General features: G+C 49.2%; 1 protein-coding gene across 2 annotated transcripts in view; it reads right to left on the reverse strand.

Annotated features, from left to right (window-relative positions):
• The window catches only part of ZNF618 (zinc finger protein 618), a 163000-nt gene that overhangs the window by 112969 nt on the left and 35659 nt on the right, over positions 1-14372 (reverse strand). The gene's annotated exons all lie outside the window — the stretch shown is intronic.

Consider the following 14372-nt stretch of genomic DNA (forward strand, 5'->3'; position numbering starts at 1 on the left):
CATACCTGGGTTGCAGATTTGATCCCTAGCCCTGGTTGGGGTTGTGCAGGAGGCAAGCAATCAATGTGCATCTCTCACATCGATGTTTCTTTCTCTCTCCCTCCCTCCCTTCCACTCTATCTAAAAATCAATGGAAAAATATCCTCAGGTGAGGATGAACAACAACAAAAGAAGTCTCACTGGCTAGTTTGGCTAAGTTGTTTGGGCGTCATCCCATGCATCAAAAGATTGCCAGTTCGATTGCTGGTCAGGGCACATACACAGGTTACAGACTGGATCCTGGGGACATGGGCGGGGGAGGGGGGCGTGCAGGAGGCAGCAGATTGATGTTTCACTGTCACATCAATGTTTCTCTCTCCCTCTCTCTAAAAATCAATAATAATAATAAAGTCAATTGCTTTCATAGGTCAACAATGAATAAGTGAAACTTGCAATTTAAAACACAATACCACTTACATTAACACCAACAAAAACGAGAATTACTTAGGATAAATCTGACAAAATATGTACAGGATATATGAAGAAAACTACAAAACTCTGATGAAAGAAATGAAAGATCTAAATAAAGGAAGAGACATCTCATTCATGGAAGAAAAACAAAATATTGTTAAGATGTCAATTCTTGCCAACTTGATCTATAGAATCAACACAACCCTAATCAAAATCCCAGCAAGTCAGAATTTGAAAAACTTCAATAGAGAAAGGACAGTCTTTTCAACAAATGGTGCTAGAACCGGCCATCTACATGCAAAAACAAAAACAAAAACACACCCTCTCAGACATGCCCTTGTCCCCAGCCTACACAGACACGCATCGCCACCACTTTCCCTGGGCAGTGTATGTCAGCTCTCCTGGCGGCTGCTAACTTATCTTCCCTCTGCCCATCCAGCCCGTTTCAGGCCCAACCACTCCCAAGTCAGGTCAAAATTTTCAGAGCCCATGGCAACTCTCCCATCAATATCAGGCCTTTCCTCAGGCCCACGTTTACTCCAATTTATTTCTTTCCTTTTGTCTACATAAGTTGCCTCCTAGAACAACTGTATCTATTTGTTGGGCCCTGGCGTCTCCCTAGCACTGTGTACACAGCACACTCAGTAAACACTTCCTAAAGTTATGTACATGTCATATGTCTATTGAGTATGTACATCAATACATCAAATAGCAACACCCAGAGCGATTATCTCTGGGCGGAAGGGTTACGGGCAGGTTTGATGTTTTTTTTCTTCCTTTTTTTCTTTTTTTTTTTTGCTCATCTGAACTTGCTAACTGTTCAACAGTGAACATGTATTACATTGGATAATAAAAATAATAATAGAAGCCAGAAAACGGCAAGAAATCACAACGTAAGAAATGCCAGTTTTGTACAAAGGAAACATGAGACGTGATGACTCACTTTATAGAAGGCACTTTTTGCTTTGTAAAAAGCTTTGTCATAAAAACCTTTATGCAGGGAGTAGTCCAAAAAAAGGATATGATTTGTGGGAAATTTTTCAGGATGGTGTGAAATTCAGAAAGTCTTGTTTCCCCAGGGAGAACGAAGAGCTGGTCCTCTCCTTTCCTCCCCGCCAGGCAGTTTCCTTCTCTCCTCCTCAAGGGAGGTCACAGCACATTCCCAATTCTGTTGCTTCTGAGCTCATGACTCCCGATCCCTCCGCCTCTGGGGTTTCTCCTTCAGAAGCACATGTTTCATCATGGTGGTTGTTGTTTTAATTTTTATTTATTGATCTGAGAGGGAGAGAGAAACATCCATTGGATTCTCAGCTCCCATAACCAGGAAGGAGCCGTCAATGGACTTCTGCACCCTCATGGCCAATGGAGACAGGAGCACCCTCAGCCTCACCGGCGAAAGGCGTGAGTGAGGCTTTCAGAGTAGAATATGCGGGTGTAACACTGGCCTCAGAGTAGAATCTAAGGATGTAACGCTGACCCGATCTGACAGATGAGGAAACAGATTAGAGAAGGGAAATCATTTAGCTATGGTCACCCAGTTATTAAGTGGGAAAAAATAGGACTCGGGACTCCAACCCTGATCTGACAGATGCTAAAGCTTCATGATAAATGAAGCTTTATGTTCAAGTAACTTTTGAAAATGGCAAAGAGCCCTGGCCGGTTTTGCTCAGCGGTTAGAGCATCGGCCCGCGCACCAGAGAGTCCCAGGTTCAGTTCCCACTAAGGGCACATGCCTCAGTTGCAGTTTGTCCCTGGCCCCGGTTGGGGTCATGTAGGTGGCAACCATTTGATGTGTCTCTCTCTCTCTTCCTCCCTCACTCCCTCCTGCTCTATCTCAAGATAAATGCAAAAATGTCCTCGCGTGAGGATTAAAAAGAAAGAAAGAAAATGGCAAAGAAACTGAGTGCCTGATCTGTCCCAGGTTCTGACAGGACCACCAAGGGAGAGCCACTGTCTCTGCCCCGCTAGAGTTTGCATGTAGCAAGGGAAACCCATCACACAACTCCTACTAGCATCACGTGACTTCTGCCTGGGAAACAGTCTACCCAGGTAGAGTTCACACCCTCAGTCAGGCAGAACACAACCATATGGCAAAACTACAATTAGCCACGTGGCACACTGGTAAATCCCAAAAATACTACTACAAAGTGGCATTGCTGTGGCTCTTCCCATGTGCCAGGCACTATAGCCAATGACCACCCTATGGGGGGGGGGGGTGTGTGTGTGTGTTTGGGCTGGGGGTCTCTGCAGGGTGCAGCTCTCTGCAGTGCTGGGAGAGGTACTATAAAAAGGTACTTATCCCTTATCCCCATTTTACAGGGAAGTAGATTGAGACTCTAATAAAAGTAAATGAAAAATCAAAATCTACTATAGTACCTTTTTAAAAAAATGTTTTTTCTTTTATTGATTTTTAGAGAGAGAAGAAGGGAAAGCCAGAGAGAGATAGAAACACTGATGAGAGAGAACACTGACTGGCCGCCTCCTGCATGCCCCACACTGGGGATTTGGCCCACAACCTGGGCGTGTGCCCTGCCCGGGAATCAAACCGGTGACCTCTTGGTGCATGGGTCAACGCTCAACCACTGAGCCACACTGGCCGGGCTATAGTACCTTTTTAAAGTACTTCTCCCAGCACTACAGAGAGCTGCACCCTGCAGAGACCCCACCCCCGGCCTGAACACACACACACACACACACCCCCAGGAGGCCCCCCGGCCTGAACACACACACACACACACACCCCCAGGAGGCCTCTTGGCCTCTCTTGAGGCAAAATTCTCAGAAACATGGAAGTGACTTCTGCATCCTCATGGCCACTGGCTGAGGCACGCCAGTCAGGAACTCCGGGTACAAACACCTGAGGCAGGAGGAACCAGGGGTACTGGGAGCTCTTTCAACAGAAATTCTTCGTTCTGAACTTGGAGTTGCAGAGGCCCCAGTGCCTAGCCGGGCTCCTCCTGTTCCCCAACTCCAACCAGAGGCCAGGCCCCTACCCAGTCCAGAGGGGAAGGGACCCTGGCGACAGGCCCTCAGCATCCTTATTCAGATCGCAGTCAGAGGGGGAGGCTGGGGTGATGGGAGGGCTTCAGCCCAGCTCTGCCATGGACTGACTTAAACACTGGGCGGGGCCCACCAGGGCCCACCCTTGCCGGGAGTCAGGCACATGGGCTCCACCCTAACTCTGCTGCCTATTAGTGAAGCAACTTCTGAGCCTCAATTTCCTCATCAGTTAAATGGAGATGGTGGCAGCACCTCCTTCCCAGAGTTGTTCTGAGGATGAAATATACACAATGTGCAGACAAGGGTGCCTCCTGGATTTCCACCACCTAGAACAGTGCCTGGCATACAGAAGGTACTCAATAAATACTTCTCAGATGGATGAGTAAATGATCGAAAAGAATGCTAGAATGGGCCCCTTTCCTTCTCTGGGCCACCTTACCCTGGAGGGGGGTAGACATGCTGGGTGCTACACTGGGGACATACCAGGGTGGGCAAATGCTTGGCTACACCCCCAGGCTGAGCAAACAGCTCCCCAGCACCCCTAACCAAAGACCATAGAAGGCTTGTTGTCTTTGACAGGTAATATTCCAACATCTGTTGGAATTTCTCCATGCCCATGTCCCAGTAAGTACCACAGAGTAAGTGCTCAATAAATACAGGTTCCAGGCAAGCTCACATTACCCTTTCCCTCCCAGGTGACCTCCAAGCAAATACAATTATTCCTCCTGCTCCTCCCACAGCTCCCTCAAATGCATTAAACCTAGGCTGCTGTCCCCAACCCAGGAGCCATGCGCGGTTGGCAGCTGGTGCTCAGTATCCTCTGCAGCTCCACCAGGTACTGTGGTATGTATGTATGTATGTATGTATGTATTAGCATTTATCTTCAAATAGAGCAGGAGGGAGAGAGGAAGAAAGAGAAAGAAACATCAATGTGAGAGAGGCACATCAACTGCTTGCCACCCACATGACCACAAACGGGGCCAGGGACAAACTGCAACTGAGGTACGTGCCCTTAGCGGAAACCAAACCCAGGACTCTCTGGTCCACGGGCTGATGCTCTAACCACTGAGCAAACTGGCCAGGGCGTGTGATAATTTTGTTAAAGTCCATGATTTCCAGCACCATGGAGAGGCAGTCACTTCCCTTTTTTGGGGCCTCAGTTTCTCCGTCTGCAAACTGAGACAACCATCCTTGCCTGGCCCGCTTCCCAGGACCAGCATGCAGAATCAGTGAGAATGCAGATGTCCAGGGGCTCTGCAAACCCGAACTTCTGGATCAGCCCTCAACTCCTCCCGGAGAAGGTTCCACCTCGCGAAGGGGCCCATTCTCCGCGGACACCAGCAACAGTGGCCAGGAGACAGCCAGGCTTCTCTTGACAACGAAAAGGCTACCACTTGCCAAGTTCGCTCCTGGCATAAAAGTCTGCCAGAATGGACAAGAAAGCCTAGCAGCCAGTTTTCCTCTTCAGGGGCACGTGTACACACAATTCAACTCGTAAATAAAAATCTGATCATCCCAGGCTTTTCTAAAGCTAATGTGACTGAGTTTTAATCTTTTATAAAGAAAAACTCATAAAATATTCAAGCGAGACCTGTGCATCTCAAGAGACTAAAAATGGCTCTCAGCAGCCCCCCGCTACAGACACACCCATGGGGGCCCCAGGACCCGTGCCACCCACCACTGGAGCATCTTGCCCGCGATAGCTGGTGTTCAACCGCATCATCATCAGTGAGCAGGTCCAGGGATCTGCCAGGCACAGCTGAGTCTCCAGCCAGCCTGCTCCCCTCGGCTGCCCTCCACACTCTACAAGATGGGGGATGCCCTGGGATGCTTTTCAGACTGTGTGGGGCTGAAAACAGGCTGACAGGGACAAAAGGAGACTGATAAGTCCCTACCCTAAGTCACAAGGAAAGGAAACCAGGGCAAGACCCTCCCCTTCCAACTCACAAATGCAGGCCCACCAGAGGAGGGCTACTAAAAGTTTGTGCTGCAGCCTCTGGGGGCGGGGCTTCTCAGTCTCCCTTCCTAGGATTCATTCCCTCACTCCCGCATTCAGAAAGTATCTGCTGTGACCCTATCATGCGCCAGACACTGTGGGCATAGGGACACCACAAAATGAGGAATACACAAAAAAACACTTGCCCTTCTTCACGGAGTAAGGGTTGACTCCTGAGCTGGGGCTGGGACAGTACAAGGGGAGCCTAGGATATCTTGACGAATGTAAGAAAGTGATCAAAGGTGACAGGACATGTCCAAAGGACAAAGAGGAGCCTGCATGAAAGGGCAGCCACTGGCCAAATGCAGAAAAATTTGAACAACAAAATAATGAGAGTAATGCATTATAATCCATAAAAGAAGTCTAAACTGATATAAACTTGTATCGGTTTAGACACCCAGGAGTCTTCACTGATACAAATAAGTGAATAAATAAATCAATGGGAGAGAAAGTAGAACTCTTTCTACAGAATTCAAGTTAATAAATGTAGAAGGAATGATAGAAACAGGAAATCCCTATTTGAAAACACCATAGTAATAACTTGCAGGCAAGGATCATCAGTGGATGCTAAAATTAGAGGGCAAATAAGTATGACAAGGCAAAAAGATATCGGCGGAGTCGCAAAGTATCTCCCACAAAACACTTACTAATACGAAAAAGGGCAAGGAGTAGCTTTACAGAGAACTTGGCAGACGCCACCCTAACCAAGTTCCAAGTTCACATCACCAAGTAGCTCAGTTGGTTCAAGTGTCGTCCCAATACGCCAAGGTTGTGGGTTCGATCCCAGGTCAGGGCACATATAAGAAGCAACCAATGAATGCATAAATAAGTGGAACAACAAATCTGCTAGAATGGATGACAAGAAAGCCTAACCCCCACCCACACACACACCTTACCCCTCCTCTCTGTGTCAATAAAAAAATTTTTTTAACATTCCCAGGGGACGGTTTTCAGACTGGATGCACATTTCACATCCACAACTGAACAACGGGACATCCCCTAACTGCAGGACTGCAACAAACTAAACTCAGTGTGAAGCTCTTTTTCTATAAATTTTCTGCTGGGACCTGTTACCTCCTATTTGCACCTGAGCTCCTTATTAGTCCCATGAAGGAATAAACATCAAACTAACTCCAGCAGGAAGATGGAATCGGCTAGTCCTGCCCGTGTGGTCAGCTGCCTGGTTTTCTGGACCTGACTCAACCTGAGATTTTTTATTACAGCCCCATATAACACGGTCATATTTTCTGCTGGTAAAATTGTCCCTGGGTCATCCTATAGAAACAAATTATCAATATTTCATGGTGTTGTTACAAAAAAAAGCTTTCTGGTATCCCCATGCTTCCCTTCAAAGCCACAACACACACACACACACACACACACACACACACACACACACGACCCAGCCCATCTTCATTGGTAAAGGGAATAATAATATCTCCTCATAATATTGCCATCAAGATAAATGTGATCAATACTAACCAGGTACCTCCACCCACTCCCTCAGAGTTACTATGCGTCTGCTAGGAGAGGCCTTGCTGGGAACTGAGGACAACACGGACAGACAGACAGACATGGACTGTGCCCTCATGGGGCTCAGGCCTGCTCATCCTCATTTCCTAGGTTAGCAAAATCCTCCACTTCGTTTTCAGGGCGCCCCACAAGGACACCTGGTATCTGTCCATCTGCCCACCTACCTCTCTCTTCCTTCCTCCCCATCAACCCCCACCTCTCTTCCATCCCCCCACTCCCCAAATAATCTGTTCAAGAAAACCGCCTACCATTTCATCCTCCCTCAGAAGATATTTTTCAGCATCTTAAAATACCATTTGCATATACAGACTTCCCCAATTACAATCTTTCTACTTCTTTAGAGCCTAGGATGACCTCTCCTTTCCCCTCTGCCACAGGGCACCCATGCCCTCCCCCCACACCTCAGCATCCGCGAAGCTAAAAAGGATTCAACGGCCTGACTTCTCAGTTCACCTCACCCTTCACATCACTCTGACAACAGCAGGTCAAGAGCAAGGACCATGTCCACCGTTCCAGAATCCCCATCCAGCACGAGATGGCAGCACAGAAGCTCTGGGTGACGTGCAGCTGGTGGCTGAAAAGCACCCTCCAGGGTTCTCTGCAATGGCCACTGTGGTAGGTGGCAAGCTCCCGGGAGGCAGGGAGGCAATTTTTCTCAACACGAATTCCAGCTCCTTGCACAGAGCCTGATGCATAGTAGGTGCTCAATAAATAATGGTTCCTTGTTGTTGAGACTGTTTATCTTTGAAAGTTTTGCCGAACGAGGCAGAGAAATTCCTCCACGGTTAAAGGCGAAGAAATGAGCAATTGTATGTGTGCTCTTGAACATCAGGGAAATGATTCTTAGAAAGGCAGGAGTGTGAATTCAATGGGTCGGGGGCTGTGCAGGTAGCTCCCACAAGTAAACTTGGCGGGGGTCCTAAGAAGATAAGGAGATGGATCTCACCCATGCCTGCTAAATGTTGCCAGTAGGAGCACATGCCCTCCACTGCCCAGGCTTCCGGGTTGTCGAAACAAGTGGGACATCTGAATTTTTAAAGATAGGCAACTAAGTCGGCCACTGTGGCCAGAGTCCAATCTCTGGTTTAACCTCTGTGCAAATACTCCTCCCCTCTCCCACCTGGTCCCCCCACCTTGTTTACACCAGTTTTGAACAGAAAATGTGTTTTTATAATTAGCACAGTGTTTATATTCCAATGAGAAGTTTCAGAAGGCGTAAAAATAGAATGAATCCTTATACACCTTAGAGTTCTTCCCCTGAAGATCTTGTTTACACTAACATTTTCCTTGGCAACCCTTCTTTTGCAAAGGTCAGCTGCAGTTCACAAATTCTTCAACTGGCAGCTCCGAATTATTGGGATTTTGTAGTACACGCTTATGCAACTTCCAACCCCCACCAATAGCATGTTCTACAGACAAACGCTCCAAAAGGGAACCCCAAGTAGAGTATATTCCAGATCCTGAGGCCTGGCAACTGGAGGGCTCTGGGGTCCTCGCACAAACATGGACTCTCGTTTAAGAAAACTCAGCTCAGGGGATTTAGACACCACCTTGCCAAGTGCTCCAATTTACTGAATGGGTGTTCCCAGGACAAAAAGAACCAGAGAAACCACCACCTAAAGAAAAAAGAAACAGCTCTCTCCTAGGGTAATATTTACGTGTTTAAGTTTTTTCACCTTAGCCAGCAGGTCATGAAACAAAAGGTGTGCTTGGACAGGGAAAGAGTGGCTGGCTTGGGGGAAGGTGAGTAAACAAAGTTAATCTCCTTTCTTTACTGCAGGACTTCTCAGAGCCTTTAAAACGGTCCAGCGGCAGAGTATATGCTCCATTCATAGGTTTATCTGGCCTTAAACTCATCCTCCCGTTCTCCTTCTCTCTCTATGAACCACCCATGGGGCATACTGCCTGTCTCCAACTTTCAGAGATGAGGGAAACAAGCTTAAACTTCTAGAATTGAGAGGAATGGGCTTAAGATCCACAGCTGATTAGTGAATGACTGCAGCTAACCTCAAACCCAGGACCGCAGCCACCCTCCCTCAACACCAACACTGCCTGGCCTACTGTTTGGCTGAACAAGATGCAACTTGACAGAAGACAACATTCCCCATGTCCAAGCACCAAGGGAGCAAGTTCCGAATTCCCACCCTGTTCTAAGTACAAACTGCTCAAAAAGTAGAAACCAGCAACTGAACCACCGCTGCAGGAGCTTGGTTGTTAAGAGGCCAATCTAAGCAATCAGCCCACTATTGTTTACATACCTCCGAGGACAGGGTTGTCACTCTCTCTTTCAGGTTCCTCATGTCTGGGTACTGGCTAGAGGGAAAGAACACTTCTGGTCTTCCCTTTCCCATGACCGCAATGCTGCCCATTGTAGGATTTGGCTGGGAGTCGAAGCTTTAAATACATCTGCGAATGTATTAGCCAAAGAATATACATGCACGTATGCATAGCTCATGGACAGAGAAGTGTGGTGAAGGCTGGGGAGAAGGGGAAGACTGGGGGGGGGGGGGGGGAACAGGGAACATCTGTAATCGTGTCAACAATTTAAAAAGAAAAAGAATTAAAAATAAATAAATCTGTGGAAGAAAGCAGTGAGCCACGGAGACTGGCAGCCCTGATTCAAATGTCAACTCTACCACTTACTCGTGGGTAGGTTGTTTTGGCCCCAGGAGCCTCTGTATCCTCACCTCTAAAAGTTGAGGACACCACCCCAGCTTGGAGGAGGTGCTGAATGAGAAGCTGCAAGCAGCCCCCTTAACTCTGCAGGGCTGTTAAGTAAACAGCACCGCGGTAGGTGCAACCCACCCGCTCACTGCTCCTCCCTGCACCTCCCTGTGGGTCCGCTGTCCTGACATCTGCCCTGGAAACTGACCAGATGAACTTGGTGTGAAGGAAGGGCAGAGGCTGCGCAGCGCATCCGTAGTGACAGCTGCCTCTAACCAGAAAGGACTGGAAAATCCGAACAGGTGCGTGCTCAGAGCCGGTCCATTACTCAACTGTACAGATGGGGAAACTGAGGCCCAAGGAGTTGGGGTCTGCCTCGAACACGCAGCAGGTCGGTGTGGGCAGCAGCCAGGGCCTCTGACACCCCTCCTTTAGTGACCCACTACGGGGGAAGAGCTCCAGGAAGGTGACGCGGCGTCCCCAAACCCTCATCACGTCCCACTGATTTTTTAATAGACTTTAACAATTTACTGACACCAGCGGAGCTGACAAAGTAGTTTAATTGAATTAATTAGCAGTCATGACTTACTCCTGAGTTCCCCCTTTGGCTCCGGGGAGGCTGTGCCAGCCGCCTGTTTAACCCCTTGCGTCCTAGAAAGGCTGTCACTCACTCTCATGTAAGACGATTCTCATTGGGATCCTCACCACTTTCTTTCCTGAACTGGCTCTTCCTCTGGCCCCACCTGCATCGCAGTGCTGAGCACATGTCTGCACCCGACATCTGCCTGCCCTGCGTGGCTGAAAGCCCATCCTAATAACACCTGGATGGAGGAGACCCCTGTGTGAATGAGTGCTGCCTTCTCCTGCAGGTCCCCAGCTGACAGGGCAGTAAGGGGAGGAGGTCAGAACCCCAGCATGGGAGCCATCCATTGGCCTGGACTGGGAAATGCCACCTGTCACCCACTGTCCCATCTCCACAGCCTCAAGGTGAGGCTGGCTGATGCCACTCAAAGGGTGGCCCACGAACCTGGCAGCATCAGCACCAGCTGGGAGCCTGGGAGGATGCAGAGGCAGAGCATCACCCTCACCCACTGCATCAGCACCTCTGGGGTGACGCCCGGAGAGCTGTACCCCCCCCCCTCCGTGACACACACACTAAAGTTAGAGAAGAAGGGGTCTGGGTGATCACTAACATTCCTTCGAGATGAAAAGTCTAGGAAACCATCCAAAACATGAAACACATTTACTCACAAGATACTCTTCACAGCATTATATATAAAAGGGAAAATCAGAAGTAGCAAAACATCCCTCAAACAGGACCCTGTCGAGTAAACTAGGGTACGACCACTTCAGGGATCACCAGGCAGCCCAAACCACAGGGTTTATATTAAAACTGGGAAACACTAACGGTAGAATGTTGAGGGGTTTTTTGTTTGTTTGTTTTGTTTTGTTTTCTAAGCAGAACAAAAATTGTACCTATTGGTTAAAAAATAATAATAATTAGAAGGAAAACAATCAAAATGTCAAAGGTGTAAGCATCTGGTAGAGATACAGGTGATTTTCTTTCTTCCTCAGACTTTTCTGTTTTCCAGCCTTTTCTATAAAGAGCTTGTGCTACTTTTTATAATGAAGTAAAGAAACTTTGTTTAAACAAGGATTCTGCAAGAAGACAGCACTCAGAAAGCAGAAAGTTCTATGCTCACTTGACATTCACTCAGCATCTGGGCCTACTTCGCACTGGCTGGCCCCACACACAGCAGGTGTGAAGGGAAGGAGAGATGGGCAGAAGGAGCAGAGTGATTTCGGACTTCTTCCTTGGCATCTCATCAGTTAAATGATTGAAGTAGAACGTAACAGTGAGAAACAAAGCAACCCTAAAGAGAGAGAGGACAGTTCACCTGGTGTCCTGCACGAAACCGCACACACTCACGCTTTCTCCTGGACACACCTGGCTGGCAGAGGCACACTCATTAAGCCAGTAATAAGTCACTGTTTCCAGGAACTTCTGAGCCCGATGCTGGCACTTGGAAGCAAGTTCACCTCAACCGCGTATGGTAAGTGGACGCACAAGAATCAACAATGACAACGTGGAGAGCAGGAACCAGGTGGGCCAACCCCAGGCGTGGAGTAGAAGCTGGGTAAGAGGACAGGATGCCCAGCCCCCACTCTTTCCATGGGCTAGGAAGTCATCACACCAACTGCCCAGGCAAGAGGGACAATGTGTGCACCAAGTGTGGAGGTGGGAAATCATGGGTGGGTCTAGGAGAGCCACCAGTATGGCAGGGCCAAGGGCAGTATGGGGGTCACAAAGAGAGGCTGGGCCATGAGTACCAGAGACCTTGAGTGCCAGGGTACGAGATGAGGGCAGGCATCCCTCTTCCGAGCACCAGGGGCCAAGGAGAGGCTGAACAGGGGGGACAGGGAAGGATCGTGCCCACTCTGCCACAGCTCATCCAGCAAGCCCCAGGGACAAAAGCACATCAACATCCCAGCCCCCTCTCCCCCAAGCTGCGTGGACAGGCAGACAGCACCAGGAGGGCACTGGATGGCTGCCCACTGGGCTCTAGAATGGCCATAATGTTCCTAAATCTCAGGAAAAGTCAGTCAGCAACAGAGCGGGAGACAAGGAGTGAAGCGATCATCCCGAGCCACTGGACCACCCCCCTTCCTCTCCCCAAAGTTTCTTGTCAAGACCCGTGACAGTGCCCCACCTGGACCCAGGGGGACAGGGACACAGACCTCCAAGTAAGAGCCAACAGAATAACCCTAGCTGTGGGCCCCAGCGGCTCAGGATAAGCCTTGCTCCCCTCGAGCATCACACAGCAGCGATGTGTGGGAGAACACCTGCAGCGCGAGGGGGGCGGTCCTTGCTGGGGTCAGGCAGCGTGGAGGGGCACAGCTGTGCCTCAAGCCCCCGACTCCTGGCTGTCATGCCAGCTCAGAAGCTGCTTGAGCCCTACAGGATTCACTGGCTTAGGGGATAAATGGTGAATGGCACAGGGGCTTGCTGGGTACCAGAAAGTCCTACAGAGCTGGACCAGAAAGAACTCACAGTAATGAGGTCCCTGTCCCTAGAGAGGTTCAGGCAGAAGCTGGACACATAATCACTTGGCAGGAACAATACTGAAGAGATTGAATAACGAGACCTGGGTTTGGGGACAGGGGGAGGACTTGGCATCCCATCCTGGTTGTGATATGCTTCTTGCCCAGTGAAGCAGACTGATAAGCAGTATCTGATAAGGTACCAGTGATGAGTCCACGCCGTGTTCTTCAAACTGGGTTCCATACCTCCAGCCTGCTTTAGGAGCCACCCAGGGGGCGGCCAGGCAGGTCAGGACCCGTCTCCAGACCACTTCCCCATCACCTGGGGCCCACAAACATGCTTCCCTTTCTTTTAAAATCAGAGTCAAGAAGCTGAACTCTGAGGTCAGAGAAAATGTTTAACGTATAATGTTAATACACTCATCTTTATACCAATGCGGTCATAAATTGTAACTGTACATGTTTTTATGGAGGAAGGAGCCCACGAAAGCAGAAGTGCCTAGGGCCCACGGAAGGTATAATGCAGACCTCCCTCCCCAGTTTTGCAAATCATTTTTATCTAATGCACTGAGCTCCCTTGTTAAGATTTCATTTGTTCTTTGGCTGAAACAATTTTTGAAACCTCGTAGTGAGTCAAAATACGTTTTCCTCTACAGAGTTTTAGGGGCTCGACGCACGAACAAATGGAATACGCCACCGTGTGAGTCACTGAGCTTCGCCAGGAAAGGCTCCGTTCCTGCGACAAGCTGGGCCTCCCGGTCCTCAGGACCAGCCCTGATGCGTCACTGGCTTTAGGGTCAGAGTTTCTTAATGTGAAATGTACACACTCTGCGTGATCCTTTCGTGTTATTTCCAGTGTATGTCTCGAGACAAAGAAAGTGCTAGACGGAGCCTAATACTGACCTCTTCAGAAAGGGATCCACACTTCAGACTGGCTCCCAAGCTCAAACAGTGACCCCTCCTTATTCTGAAAGGAGCAGCTCAAATCTGAAGGGGGGAAATGCTCAGCACTGGATAAACTAGTTAGTCCCATCAGGAGAAAGGAAAATCCTTCAAGAAAAACCTAGGCAAGGAAAAACTCAGCCCACTCACAGACGGTCACCCGAGTGAGCCTCAGCCTGTGGGTGTGGAGCAATGACAGCCTGGGACTCTGCTCAGATCTCTGATTCTCGACCCCCAAGATTCAGAAACAGCAGGTCTGAGGAGAGGGTTGGCATTTGCTGGCTGCTCGCGTGCAGGAGGTCCCAGACTGCCCTCAGGAAAGTCATCTACGGATGATGGAAGGGGGGTTAGGGGCCCAGCCTGCGGGGCCTTTGTTTCCTCGTTGTCAAATGGGGTGTAAGGCTTGGCCCCACCAGGCCTCTTGGTCAGTAGCCTCAGAAGTGGAATGGGCACAGTATGGTGGGCTTCTCTCTCAATATGCCCCTCACCACACACACACACACACACACACACACACACACACTCTTCCTTTGTTCTCCCTAGACTGAGCCCCCCCAATCGGCTCCATGTCAACGTGGTACAGTTCTAGGCTAGACTCAGCTATGACAAGAGGGAGAGAAAGCCAGGAAGGGTCACCTGCCCCAGGTGGTGAGAGAGGAAGGCTAATGGATAGCACCTAGGAAGGGTAGACTGCCGTTGTTAAACCAAGGCCAGATGAGACAAGCCGCTCAGGGCAACAGGCACC

This window comes from Molossus molossus, unplaced genomic scaffold, assembly GCF_014108415.1.
Source record: "Molossus molossus isolate mMolMol1 unplaced genomic scaffold, mMolMol1.p scaffold_m16_p_14, whole genome shotgun sequence".
NCBI lineage: Eukaryota > Metazoa > Chordata > Mammalia > Chiroptera > Molossidae > Molossus > Molossus molossus.